The 13,790-nt window shown below is 39.0% G+C and overlaps 1 protein-coding gene across 4 annotated transcripts in view; it reads left to right on the plus strand.

Annotated features, from left to right (window-relative positions):
- Positions 1-13,790, plus strand: part of LOC127571610 (POC1 centriolar protein homolog A-like) — a 103,174-nt gene that overhangs the window by 61,729 nt on the left and 27,655 nt on the right. The window contains exon 10 of one of the 4 annotated variants that reach the window (XR_007956494.1): positions 12,900-13,126. The exons of the other annotated variants lie outside the window; for them this stretch is intronic. The gene's annotated coding sequence lies outside the window, so the exon portion shown is untranslated. The remainder of the gene's footprint in view (positions 1-12,899; positions 13,127-13,790) is intronic. 4 annotated transcript variants of the gene reach the window in all.

The following is a 13,790-nucleotide window of genomic DNA, read 5'->3' on the forward strand; positions in this document are numbered from 1 at the left end:
CTTTGTCTCCAAATCTGCAGTGCTAGAATTGCCACTGAAATCAAAGGAGTCTCCAATCATTCACCAGCTCTGACTTGGCATAGAATCTGAGAGGTGATTAACTTTGCAAGACTGGGCTCTGTGTGGGAAGTCCAGTGGTGGACTGTGTTGACAGAAGGTGCCAAATCTGTCAGTGAATATGTCCATGTTTTGCAATGCCTGGATGGAAGTCCAATTTCTTTGAATTCTTTTTTGGGATGCAGACCTTTGTGTCAATTGCCCATCTCTAATTGTCTTGTGAAATTTGGGGTGAGTTGCCACCTTGTACCTTTGCAGTCCATCTAGTGCAGATAGTTTTTTTGTTGGATAGGGGTCTCCAGGAGTTAGATCCTGCAATGGTAAAGGAGCACGATAATTTCCAATTCAGGATGGTGTGCATCTTGGAGGGGAATCTGCAGGTGGTGGTGTTCCCAGGCACCTGCTGGCCCTGTCCTTTTTGGTAACAAAGGTTGCAGGTTTCAGAAATTCCATCAGAGTAACTTAGGCAAGTAACTGCAGTGCATTTTGTAGATGCACATAAATAGCTATGGTGTAAAGATGGTGGGGGAATGAATGTTTTAAGGGTGTAGATGGACAGCCAATCAAGGAGGCAGCTTTGCTCTGGATGGTTTTATGGTTGAATGTTGTTGGAGCTTCACTTATCTGCAAGATGAAGAGTATTCTGTCATGCGCCTGATTTGTATATAGGACAGACACTTTGAGCTGTCGCAGGGTGATTTACATGCCATAGGATACCCAGATTTTGACTCCGTTGAATTTTGGGCAATGGTAATTCCCCCGATGATGCTGATGGAGGCAGGCTCTGCAGTGGTGATAGCATTGAGTATCAGGGGTAGGTTCTGTCTTTTGGAGATGTTCATCACCTGGCACTTATGCAATGTAGCAAGACCATAAAGTCATTTCAGAATGGGCTGATAGGTCCCAAGTAACATTAACACCTCAAGCATTTAGTCAAAGAGGGAGGTTTCAAGAAACAATCTGAAGACATGTGGAGAAGCATTGAGTTTTTAAGTTGGAAATTCCAGAGTTTAGGACTAAGAAAGGAAAGCATGAGCCCTGGTAGTGGAATAATTACATATTACATAATTGAGGAGAAGTTAGAATTGGAGAAGTGTGGATATCTCAAACATTAACAACGTTTGAGAAGCTACTGAGATGGGGGGGGTGAAAGACAATAAGGGATTTTAAAAACAAGGATGAGAATTTTAATATTTGTATATTTTCGTATCAGGAGCCAGTGTTGGTCAATAATGAAGTGAAGTATCAGCACTATTGAAATGCTGGAAATACTGCAGACAACTTGTGCACAAGTGACTCTCATAAAGTAGCAATGTGACAATAACCAGATAATCAATTTTCATGTTGTTAGTTATTTGGAAGGTTTCCTGTTCCTGCATGAATTCAACAAGGTTTTTAATCCCTCTAGTTAAATGTCACTCCGCCATCATTGTCAATCCCCCTTCTCCCAACTTCCCAACGTATTGATGTTCAAAATGTGGTGCCGTTCTGGATACAGGAACCAGAGTTTTGGTTATATTTCTGTAGGATGGAAGATGGGAGGCAGGCCAGAAGAATATGAAAATAGTCGAATCTGGAGGTAGCAATTGTGTGGATAAGATTTGAACATTAGATGAGATTCTTCTGCTGAGATTCCTAAATTGTGCATTTAGAATCACAACATTTCTTGAAGCTTTGACTGTTAATTTATTCTAATCTAAGGAATTCCCCCAAGGTTCAACTGGAAACTTGAAACTGTGAGTCTTTTTTATATTCTGCTTTATTCTTGGCATGAAATCCATTTATATTTTTGCAATTGTTTTCTAACATTTTCCCCAATAATTTGTTCAGTTTTTGGTTTGTTGCACAAAAATAAATCCATAATCATTTTGCTTCATTGGTGATCTCCAGCTGATTGGGGCAAAAGGTGCTTATTGACCTGAATGAGAAGGGTTTTTTTTGCTTCTGGTCCTGCTCAACTCCCTGTGAGTTCATATTAGATTAAAATGTCCCATGACAGTTAAGTTTGTTGCTTTCCTAATCTGTTTGAATATATTAGCGTACAGAATTTGATATTGACTTGTGGGCTCGAAATTTATCAGCAGTTGGTCTCAGGCCCAAAACTAACAATATGGCTGAAATGTCTGTACAAACTGGAAAAATCAAGGCTGACCTGAGATTGGGCCTCATCTAAATAATCTGGGTGAGTTGCCAATATCTGTCATGCTTCTATATGTAATTCCTTTTGTTTCCATATGTAAAGAATTTTGGTCCACCTGCCTCACTGACAGTGGCCTTGCATCTGCTTTAGGGAGTTTATTGCATTGTTCAAACAAAGTGAGACTTAATGAGTAAACTGGAAGTTTGCCTTGTTTCCCTGGACATCAGATTACCAAGGGGTCCTAAAGTAGGGATTAGACTCAATTTTGCAGATAAAAGCAGAATAACAGCTGATTTATGGATTTAGCAGGAATGCCTGAAATTACTGAAGTGGAAATTGGGCCAAATATCTTTAAAGCATCCTGGGTTGAAGAATGTTTGTCTCAGAATTGGATTTTATTATGTCTGCTTTATGCAGTGCATCCCAATATCCACTACTTTAACCTGTAACACTCCAATAATTATTTTTTACCTATCATGTGTTTCCACCACGTCACTTTTAATTAATTGCATTGCCTTCATAGTTTTTGTGTTAAGAGTAGTATCTGAAAGTTTCCAAAGTTTCCACAGCCCATGAACTGAGTACATGCAGAAATTTGATTACAGTCCCACATATCAGAACACTGAATTTACTCAGAATGATCATGCTTCCAGCTTGAAAGTGTTCAGGATTGGATTTATATCAAATCACTGTTCTGAGATCAATACCATAATATGATTGCAACTGCCAAGATTCCTGTATTATATTTTAGATAGGTCTATTTTTATTGAAGTATTAAATTTAATTTAAAGTACAGCAGAATAATGTTTGGCAGCAGACTACTTTGAGAGCATTAATGTCAGGTAATTCCAGAACATTATATTCTGCACTTTGTAAGAGAACAACTTATATTGGCCAAACTAGAGCAATGAAACATTGCCCCTAACTTGCAGCTCTTAACTTTCTATGTCTGGGATGCCCCAGAGTTGTTATTTCCAAAAATAAAACAAATTCAAATTATAGCATTTTTCCAGCTATCACACAAGTCAGATGCAAAATTAAGAATACATTTGACTTGTTCAGGTATCAATAACACTGAACAATAATAATGATATTGTAGAATGATATTAATACGTGGGATTGCTAAGAAATGTGACAATATAGTAGCTCCAATAGAGGAAACTAAGCTGACTGTTACATTATTTTCATAGTTTTATACATCTGCAGTGGGTTGCCAGCTGCTTACCACAAAGGAATCAGTGTGGCATTTTTCTAGAAGGTTCTTCAATTAACATGAAATGGCTGAAAGGTCATACAGTAGTACATGCAGGGGAAACCATAGCAACAACACTTTCTACTTACATAGTGCTTGTGACAGAGAAAAAAAATCAAGGAAAAAAAGTCATCTTGAATCAAAGAATGTTAGGAAATAAAAGCACCTGGAAGCGGTGTTCCTCATGGAAGAGAGGGAGCTAGGGTGTAGTTGAAATGGTTTAGAGAAGGAATTCTAAACATGAGTAATTGAAAATACAGCTGTCAGTGGTGGTGTAAAGAAGGGCAATTTAAAAAGTCCAAAGAATGAGGAGTTTGAAGTGGTGTTGTAGAATGTAGGAAATTGTACATAGACGTGTGATTGCCAAGATCTAAATCGACAAATATTAGATTTAAATATGATATGAGGGGGATTGGCAGGTTTGATGCTGAGAGGATGTTTCTCCCAATGGGTGTATCCAGAACTATGGGGACTACCTTCAAAATAAGGGGAGGCCTATTTCAGATCAGATGGGGATGAGGAGGAATTCCATCTCTCAGAGGGTCATGAATCTCTATCCCAGAGAGCTGTGGAGGTGGAGTCATTGAATATATTCAAGCAGAGCTGACAGATGTTAGAAAGGAGTCAAGCGGTATTGGGAGGAGAGCTGGAAAATGGTATATTGAGGCCAAGATTGGATTGGCCATGTTCTTACTGAATGGCAGAGCAAGCTTAAAGGGCCTAGTGGCCTATTTCTGATCATATTTCTTTTGTTTGGGATCACAACCTGATGTAGGTAAACAATGCTGAATTGAGATAGTTGACTGGAACATGGGCTCAGCTGCACTCTCAAATCAGATGCAACTCGGCCTTGGGTGGCATAGTGCAGAAGTCCTGTCCCCAGAACTGCCCTTTCAGGCTTTGATGGTGGGCAAAGCTGGGAATGGAGCTTTGCCTTCTGCCAAGGCTATTAAGAATTTTAACATGGTTTAAATGGGTCAAATTGTAAGTACCTTTTGCCAGCAATAGGGAAAAGAAGAGTGAGTCAGTTCCTCATCTCAGCTTAGGCTGTTTCTGACTTCATGGATGGTTGCAAAAGTGAGGCCTCAATTTCAGTTAGATCTGTTAGACCCACAAGGCTGCAAAAGATTAGTGTGTCCCCAGGATTGCATGAGTTGCAGGCTGAAGGGAATAAATGTGAAGCACAGGCTGGGTTGAGCACAGTCTGGCCGATAGGTGTTTAAAATTTATTAAAGTTAAGTGTTTTTTTTAGAAACTGAAAAATAAAAATGTTGATTTAAAAACACAAACTTCTTAGAAGTAATTTAAAACAGTATGCTGCTGTAAAATAGTTGTATTTATAAAAATCCTCCTGATTTTTGGGCCTAGAGCCCCATTTGAACTCAATAGAATCATGGATCCCATGCCAGGTTTAACTTGTGGGATCACTGGCTGTTTCACAGTGTACTAATGGGAAATTCCAGCAAAACCAGGATGAAGAAGTTATTTCTTAGATTCAGTTGTATACTGATCCCAACTTTGGGAACATCTAGAAGGAGAAAATGGTCAGAAATGAATGCCGACAGAGTTAAGATGCCATTAGATATGTGCTAGACAGAGGGAATTCAAAATTTGCTGAGCTTACCACTTCAGTAAATAATGAAAGAGGAGGCATTCTCAACAAAAATGGATACTGTAACAACAGCAGCTTACCGAGAAGTTCCTTTTCAGAAATCTGAATAAAAAAGTATTGTGCAATTTAAAACATGCTTGACCTGAAGTAGAACACTGTTACACCTGTTTCTGTGCCTTTTGGAACCTTGGAAGAAATTTGGTCATGGATTTGCTCTTGCAATGTTAGCATTGGAAGCATTTTTACTGGCAGAAAACTCCCCCCAGTAATGCAATACCTAAAATCATTTCCAATGTGATTTTAAATCTCACCGGTCTGGAGAACAGCATTTTTTTTTGTTTACAACGTATTTTTACTTAACAAAAAGCAGAGAATGCATGAAGCACTCAACAGGTCAGGCAGCATTACTCAGGCAAAACACCAAGTTGAAATTTTTGGGTCAAAGACCTTTCCTTGGAACTGGGAGGATGAGCATACTGTATGTTAACTTTCAGAGAGGGGGAGGGAGAGAGAACAGTGAATGTCTGTGATAGGGTACAGGCCAGAACTGTCAAGGTAACACATACTTCAGTAAATACGGGATGAAATGGTACAACCAGACTTGGCGCAGGGTAAGAAATGATCACCATAACAAAGGAGCTGACCAGAAATACATTAAGATGAACAAGGCTAGAGGCAGCGGGTGTATGGGTGAGTTTCTCAACAGATGATGAACTGAGACAAGTTCAGATTTGAGTAGTTCTATATATGTGAAATTAGTTGGCCTCCACTGAGGCACAGTTGTATAGCTTGAAGCTGGTTTGGAAACAGCCTGATGCAGTTTCAGCAGATGAAGAGGTCTGGAGTTGATAGCGAGGGATCTGAGGTTGTGACTAGGATGGAAGACCCATGACTTTAGTTTTCCCAGTAAATAATCAGGAAAATTTTTGCTCATCCAGTACTGATTATCAGTTAAGTAGTTTTGGCAATTTATTAGGGGGATAACTGAAGTCAGTGAAACTGAATCCAGTCACCTTCGTACAACAGATAGTAGATACTCAGGCATTTAGTTTTTAGTGACCAAAGGCAAGATCCTACCTAGTATTCTTAAGCAGCGGATATAGAAAAGTAATTCCACCACCTCTTTTTCCCCTGGTTGGAGATATATACAGAAACCTGGAAACCTTGCAGTTTCCTCTAAGAAATTATTGTCTGATTTCCAAGTTTTACTTCAGCAGTTCCAGGATTTTTAATTGCCCATTTAATTTTCTCATTAGGCTTTCCACCCCAGCTTCTCAACCCAAATACTAATATAACAATGCCACATCTACAACTAGCTGGACTCAAGGTACACAGGAGACAAAGTATACTTCTTACATTGGATGCCTGACACCAGGATTGCACTCTGAATCTTTGTATCTATCATGACGAAATTTGTAATTAATTTTACCACTTATAAGCATCTCTCTTTTTCAATTTCTATTAATCTTGCAAGTTCATGTTCTCTAAAGGGCAAGTTTTGCAGTCAGTCATAAGGTTTTAGTTGGGAGGATAACTGAGGATTTCTGTAACTTTATCAGGCATTAATATCTTCCCTCCAAATTAATACCTTATATTTTTGTTTTTGTAAGGCAAAATATTAACCATCAAGACATTTATCTTTGTTCTGAACATTTATTCTCTGCATTTCATCAATCAACCTTTATATGTACTTAAGGAGTTCTCTTTCCAGGGTGATACCATGTATCAGTGCTGAGTTTTGTGTCACATCATAGCCTTATAAGAAGATACCACTCCCCGAGAACTATTCAAGAATTGGATGATGCAATGGAGAAACTTTCTCTCCGAAATCTTGACAAGTTTGATTTAAAGGCAACCATACAGTAGACACGATAATCATGGATCAGGTTAGATTGATCCTTTACATTGCATAGAAGTAACTTTACCTGTCTTCAAGCAGGGCTTCTGCGCAAATGGCATTAGCCACTTGTGAGCCATGCACATGCAACCGAATGTGGTGGAAGTGGCTATAAGATGTGCATTGAGTACTTTGATGCCAGCATGCACATGGATGACCAGTTACATGGCATTGTATGAAAGCCATGTAGTATGTATCCAATTGGGATTTTGATTAAATTATTTTACATTACACATAACACTGCACTATACAGAAGAACTTCAAGGCCTACTTTAGATTTTGCATGTGATGTTGTAAATAGAGGGATTAATTCCTGTTTCAGTGAGGGGAGGGTGAAATCATTGTGTTTGGAGAGGTGTTTTCCATCACAATTGTAGTTTCAGATTTGCTATGTCAACAAAAAATATTGGAAAAGGTTCAAACAGTAATCGTAAACCTCCAATGCACCTTTCATCTTTTGCAATAAATATTGTGTGCATTTTAATAGTAGTATGATGTAAATTACAGGAAAAATAGATCCATTCCACACATCTTTAACTCAAAAAAATAAAAACAAACGCACTATGATAGCACAAAGTCTTCCCTACGTCCCATCAGTATGTGGTTTGAAGTGAAGTTTGATGTATTTAACAACTCCAGGCACCCTAATCACAATCATACAAACCTTATTTGTTCTCATCCTCCTCATAATGCTAATTTCTTGTTGTGGTTTGATTAGCTCAATATGGCTAATTTTACCTACAATTCCAAGTTTGTACACAAGACCTATCAAAATATTTTAATTAATTAGATGTATTAACAATCCATAAATTATTCAGAATTTGATTGGACTTGGTCTCCTCTTAATTTCAGTCTGCAAGATCAAAATCAGGAGAACTCCCAAAAGCAACAATTTTGTATACCTTTATACAGAGAAAACAACTAACAAATGGAAGCTTGTATACACTTACGGAAAAGATACAGATCAAAATGCTAGCATAACTCTTAGCAGTGTGGAGGAACAGAGGGATCTTGTGGTCCACGTACCTAGATCTCTCAAGGTTGCTGCGCAGGTCGATAGTGTTGTTAAGAAGGCGTATGGTGTGTTGGCCTTCATTAGTCAGGGGATTGAGTTCAGAGCTACAAGATGATGTTGCAGCTCTATAGAACTCTGGTTAGACCACACTTGGAGTATTGTGTTCAGTTCTGGTCACCTCATTATAGGAAGGATGTGGAAGCTTTAGAGAGGGTGCAGATGTTGCCTGGATTGGAGAGCATGTCTTATGAGGATAGGTTGAGTGAGCTAGGGCTTTTCTCTTTGGAGAGAAGGAGGATGAGAGGTGACTTGGTAGAGGTGTACAAGATGATAAGAGGCATAGATCGAGTGGACAGTCAGAGACTTCTTCCCAGGGCGACAACGGCTAACATGAGGGAACATAATTTTAATAACACGAGGTGATTGGAGGAAGATATAAGGGGGATGTCAGGGTTAAGTTTTTTTTACACAGAGAGTGGTGGGTGCGTGGAATGCACTGCCAGCAGAGGTGGTGGGGGCAGATACATTAGGGACATTTAAGAGACCATTAGATAGACACATGAATGATAGAGAAATGAAGGGCTATGTGGGAGGGAAGGGTTAGATAGATCTTAGAGCAGGATAAAATGTTGGCACAACATTGTGGGCCGAAGGGCCAGTACTGTGCTGTTATGTTCTATGACACATAATGACAAAAGGGTCAGGGAAGAGTTAAACTGCTTTTAGTTCTGAAAAGTCTTGTGTCATTCAACAATAGTGTGTCAGGTGTAACTCCATATCACAGATATATCTGTCCACAATTATATTGGTAAGAATGATCATAGCACTGTGGGGTTGAAGAGCCATTTTTAAACAAAGCAAATGTTCCATTGAGATGTGAGGCACCACTGCCACATTAAATATTCAGTTTCTGACAGATTCAGCAATGTAAAACTGGGCATACAAGTGGTACAGTGTGTCACCAGCACGAGAATTGTATACCTCCACAATCTGTAATCTCGTGGATTGTCATTTTTCATTGCCATTGGGATTAGTGTGGGTGTACATGAATATGTCAGAAGCAGTGCCTGGTGTACCTAAAAATGAGGTGCCAACTGGTTTAGGTAGCACAACATGTTTGCTAAACCATGGAAGCGACTTTCATTTAAATGCTAAACAATCTCACAACCAATGAATTAAATCAAAGTTTTACGGTTCTGCCACATCCAATCCTGAATGGTTGCGAACAATTAAATAGCTAATGGGAGGACGCAGTGCTTCCATGAACTTCTCCATCCTCAATAACGACAATGTCCAGCATGAAAATACAAAAGATGAGGCTGAAGCTTTTATGGCCACCTTTGTTCAGAAGTTCCAGATTATCCATCTTGACCTTATCCTGAGGTTCTCAAAATTTCAGATGCCAATGTTCAGACAATTCTGTTCAATCTAGATGATATCAAGAAATGGCAAATGAAATGCCAGCTGTCTCTCCAAGGCCTTTCCACTATTTACAGAGTATAAGTCATGAAAATACTTTACATTCCAGTGTATTCTATGGCAAATGTAAGACATTGTCCCTCCAGATCCTTTTCATCATCTGCAAGGTGTAAATCAGGAATGTGTTAGATTGATGAGTGCAGCCCCAAACCAAAAAAACTGCAGATGCTGAAAATACAAAACAAAAGCAGAAAATGCTGAAAACGCTTGCCATTCAGCTGTGATGAGAAAGAGTCAACATTTCAGATCAATGACCTTTCATCAGAACTGGAAAAGTGAGAAAAAAAATTGTTTTAAATTATGAGAAGCCGAAAGTTAGGAGGATGGTGGAACATGGAGGGGGTATCTGTAAAAGAGAACATACCAATGTTGTCAAAGTAACTTCTAGTTAAATTACTGGCAGTAACAATTAAAGTGATAGGCAACTGGAAACTCAGGATCAGTCTTGCATTTAACATAGAACAGTTCAGCACCGGAGCAGGCTCTTCAGCCCATAATGTCTGTCCGAACTAAATCTCTTCTGCCTGCACATGATCCATATCCCTTCATTCCTGCATATTCATGTATCTATCTAAAAGCCTCTTAAACACCACTATTTTATCATTTGTGAAGTGGTGTGCTCCTCCCATCATTAGCAATTGGTTTCTATATGCTCCTGAAGCTTGTGTATGAGGTTGTCATTATCCTGAATGCTCCTTCACTTTGAGCAGCCTTGGGCCTGGGATTCCCAGAAGTCACTGGAATTGTTATATTTAACCATCATTTGGCCTCATTGTTTGTGTTCTCTTGTATATGAGAAACATAACAGCAACTCTTTTACCAAGATCTTGCATTGTCTGCTGGACCATTGACCAGATGTCTCATTGTTTTAAACAGCTCCTCTTTCCTTAGGGGAGAAACCATCTAAATTTGTTAAATTCATAAATTGATATATTGTGTTTAATTCATGAATTTCTTTGACTGGGTCATAAGTTCACACAAGAGTCCTTTTGAATTTTCTAAATCTTTTAGTCTCCTAGTTTTGCATAGCATACTGGCCTTTTGATTCTTGGAGTGTAGCAGTGATAGTCAAACACAAGATACCTTTCTTGGTCTCCAGCTCATTATTTCTACCTTGTTCTCCCACAAGCTCCTTCTGTGTATTTAGATGTGATATCTGTTTTATGTACCATCCTAGTTTTCTGCACATGACTGTCCTAAAGCAGTGGCAATCTAATTCTCTTATTCAGCTACAATGCAGTTTCTGAGTAGCTCCATTAAGATACTCTTAAAGCTGACCTGAATAAACTGGATGTCACTCCTTTGACAGTTTTAATTTTTAATCTGATTAGGCTGCCATGAAGTACTATTAAAGGATCTGCTACAATGCAAGTACTTAACTGAGGAAAGTGAACACGCTCTCATGCATTAAGAACTTTTGAGATTGTAACTAAAGCACATTGTTAAGGCAGACTAGAGAAACATTAATCTGTATCTACAATATACCTGGCCTGGGTTCATTAAATTGAAGATGTTCCAGTCCTCAGCACTGTCAGCTACTAGACTATCAAAAACTATTTTTAAAATCCTGTTTTCAAATGTTAAACATAGTTTTCCTTTGTATGCTTATTAAATTTTCAAGTTTAAGGTGTTAAGTCCCAGTTATGAAGCAGTTGCCTTTGAATGTTTTGGAAGCATGCTTCCAACTTGGACAGTGGTTTATGATCTGATCCACTGTGCTTTTCCTTCTGAAGTTGTTTGCAGAGGTGGATTTGGTTTTAGTAGTGAATGAGGTGACCACTTCTCCCATGGCTAGTCTGTCATTGGTTGATGGATGTCTCTATTTTCTGTGTGCCTTGTAACATTTTCAGAGGGCTTGGGGACGAGCTGTTTGTTGAGACCGTTATTCCTGTATCAGGCCTGGCTGTCATATGTATCACTGTTGACTGGCTTTATGTTGAAGAAAATTTAACCCTCTTGATTTTCTTTAGCATCTTCACTAAGAAACAAAGCTATCAACTAATTCGTCACCTAACTAAATTTGAAGAACACTCCAGAAAGATAAGTTGCAGCAACAGTGATTTCTGTTAGAAATATTCCTAAATATGTCGATAAGCAATATTCATTTGTTTCATTGAAAAGATGAAATTTAAAACACATTTAATTACAAAAGCATTGAACTTACTCTGATAAATGGCATGTTCATATTGTAGTTGGTCTGCTGTTATGTGAGCAAAGATTAAAGAAAAGAAATCCCTTAAGTGAGTGGATGTAAAGTGCCATATTTTTCACTAATTGTTTATGTCAGTTTGTTTCATATTTCAACAAAAATAATACAACTTTAACTAGGAAACACAATTGTCATTTACTTAAGAGCAAATGAAGGCAGGATTTCCAAACTGACATCACCACAACATACCAGTAGTAGCTACAGTCTAAGTTGACATCAGAAACTTTATTTTAAACATTGATATTCACACGTTTTACATTTGTTTGTTTGATAATTTCTAGGTACCAACCATATGGGTTTGTTCACTGTACAATAATTTATAGGTTGCAGATGTAGGCCATTTCCTGTTACTTTTCTTGTAAGCTTTTGAAATACTTTGTCAAACCAAACTGTTCCAGTTTAACCACAACACTGGCATCTCCCGACCTTGTGGAAAATTGCCCAGATATATCCTGTTCAACAGGAGAAATCCAATCCAACCAATTAAAGGCCAGTTGAAGCCCAATTAGTCTACTCTCAATCATCAGCAAAGTAATGGAAAAAATTATGCCATCAAGTAGCACTTGCTGTCCAATAACCTGCTCACTAATGCCCAGTTTGGGTTTTGCCAGGTTCACACAGCTCCAGATTTCAACAGGGGCTTGGCCCAGATATGAATCAATGAGCTAAATCCAGAGGCGAGGTGAGATTTGCTGCCATTGACATTGAGGCAGGATTTGACCAAGAGTAACATAAAGGAATCTTGATAACACTGAAGTCAATGAAAATTTAGGAGAATAGCACATCAGTGGCTGAACTTATACCTCAGACAAAGGAATTTGGTTATGGAGATTCAGTTATATGGAGATTTGGTTAAGGAGATTCTAAACCACCTGCACGACATCAATTGCTTTGTCCCCAGCTATCAACTGGACCAGCTATATAAATGACGTATGCAACTATCCTGTATGTAAGAACAGGCCAGAACCTGGTTTTCCTGTGACTTGACTTAAATCCTGATACCCCAAAGCTTGCAATCAGGAGTGTGATGGAATATTCTCTGCTTGCCTGGATGAGTGCATGTGAAACAATACTGAAGAAGCTCAGAACATTTCAGGACATTGCAACCCGCTTGATCGGTATTCCAGCCACCACTCTGAACCTTCATTCTCTCCACTACCTTCGCACAGCAAATGCATTGTGTACCATTTACAAAATGCTTATCTACTTTACTCTGACAATGCTTCTCATACTTGCAGCTTCCTCTCCATGTTGCACACCATCCTGACGTGGAAATATACTGAGGTTCCTTCATCATCTAACCTACCCTCACCAGAAGCATGATGAGAATACTTTAACCCAAAGCACTGCCACAGTTCATGGAGATTGCTTACCACCACCTTCTCCAGCAGAATTTGGGATTCCTATAAACGCTGGCCTTACCAGCAATGCTTAAATACCAAAAAATGAATTTAAAAAGCAAAAGGTATTTCTCTGAAGGCAGTGAAGTAAGTTTGCATTCAAACAAAATAAAGAATTGTGAGTTTCACCTTGCAGGAGTTGGAGTGAGATTTGGAGCGGGAGATTTGAAAAGATCTGTGTCTCTGTGCTTGTGCTCGGGAGTTTCACCTTGCAGGAGTCTAAAAGAGGCACATTTGTAAGTTGTTACAGTTGATTGGCTAGTTAACAGCAGCTAGTGAAAAGAAGAGTCAAGTGGAGCAGCCATTGTGGAAGTGGGCCATTGTTAGAGTGGGGAGCTGAAGCTTTGGCTCAAGAGGCTTCGGTGAGAAGAGGCAGAGGCTAAGAAGTTGGCGACTTGGAATGAGAGCAGGAGATTTGAAAAGAAGTGACTGCTTGCTTGTGAGTTTCACTTGCAGGAATTTAAGAGGGACAGCTAATTGTTAGTTAATAGGTGATTGGCTAATTATCGGCAGCTTATAAAAAGTTAGGGTCAAAAGCGGAGTGGCCATTTTGGAGCAGCCATTTTGAGAGTGAATACCAGGCGTCAGTGAGGAGGGCGAGCAACACTAAAGTAAGGTGAGGGTAGGTTCTTATTCATTTTTTTCTTTCTCTTTATTTTCCCTCAAAGTTTGTTGGTCATGGCAGGTGAGCTCAGACCTGTGTCATGCTCCTCCTGTACAATGTGGGAA

Source organism: Pristis pectinata, chromosome 6 (genome assembly GCF_009764475.1).
Source record: "Pristis pectinata isolate sPriPec2 chromosome 6, sPriPec2.1.pri, whole genome shotgun sequence".
Taxonomy (NCBI): Eukaryota; Metazoa; Chordata; class Chondrichthyes; order Rhinopristiformes; family Pristidae; genus Pristis; species Pristis pectinata.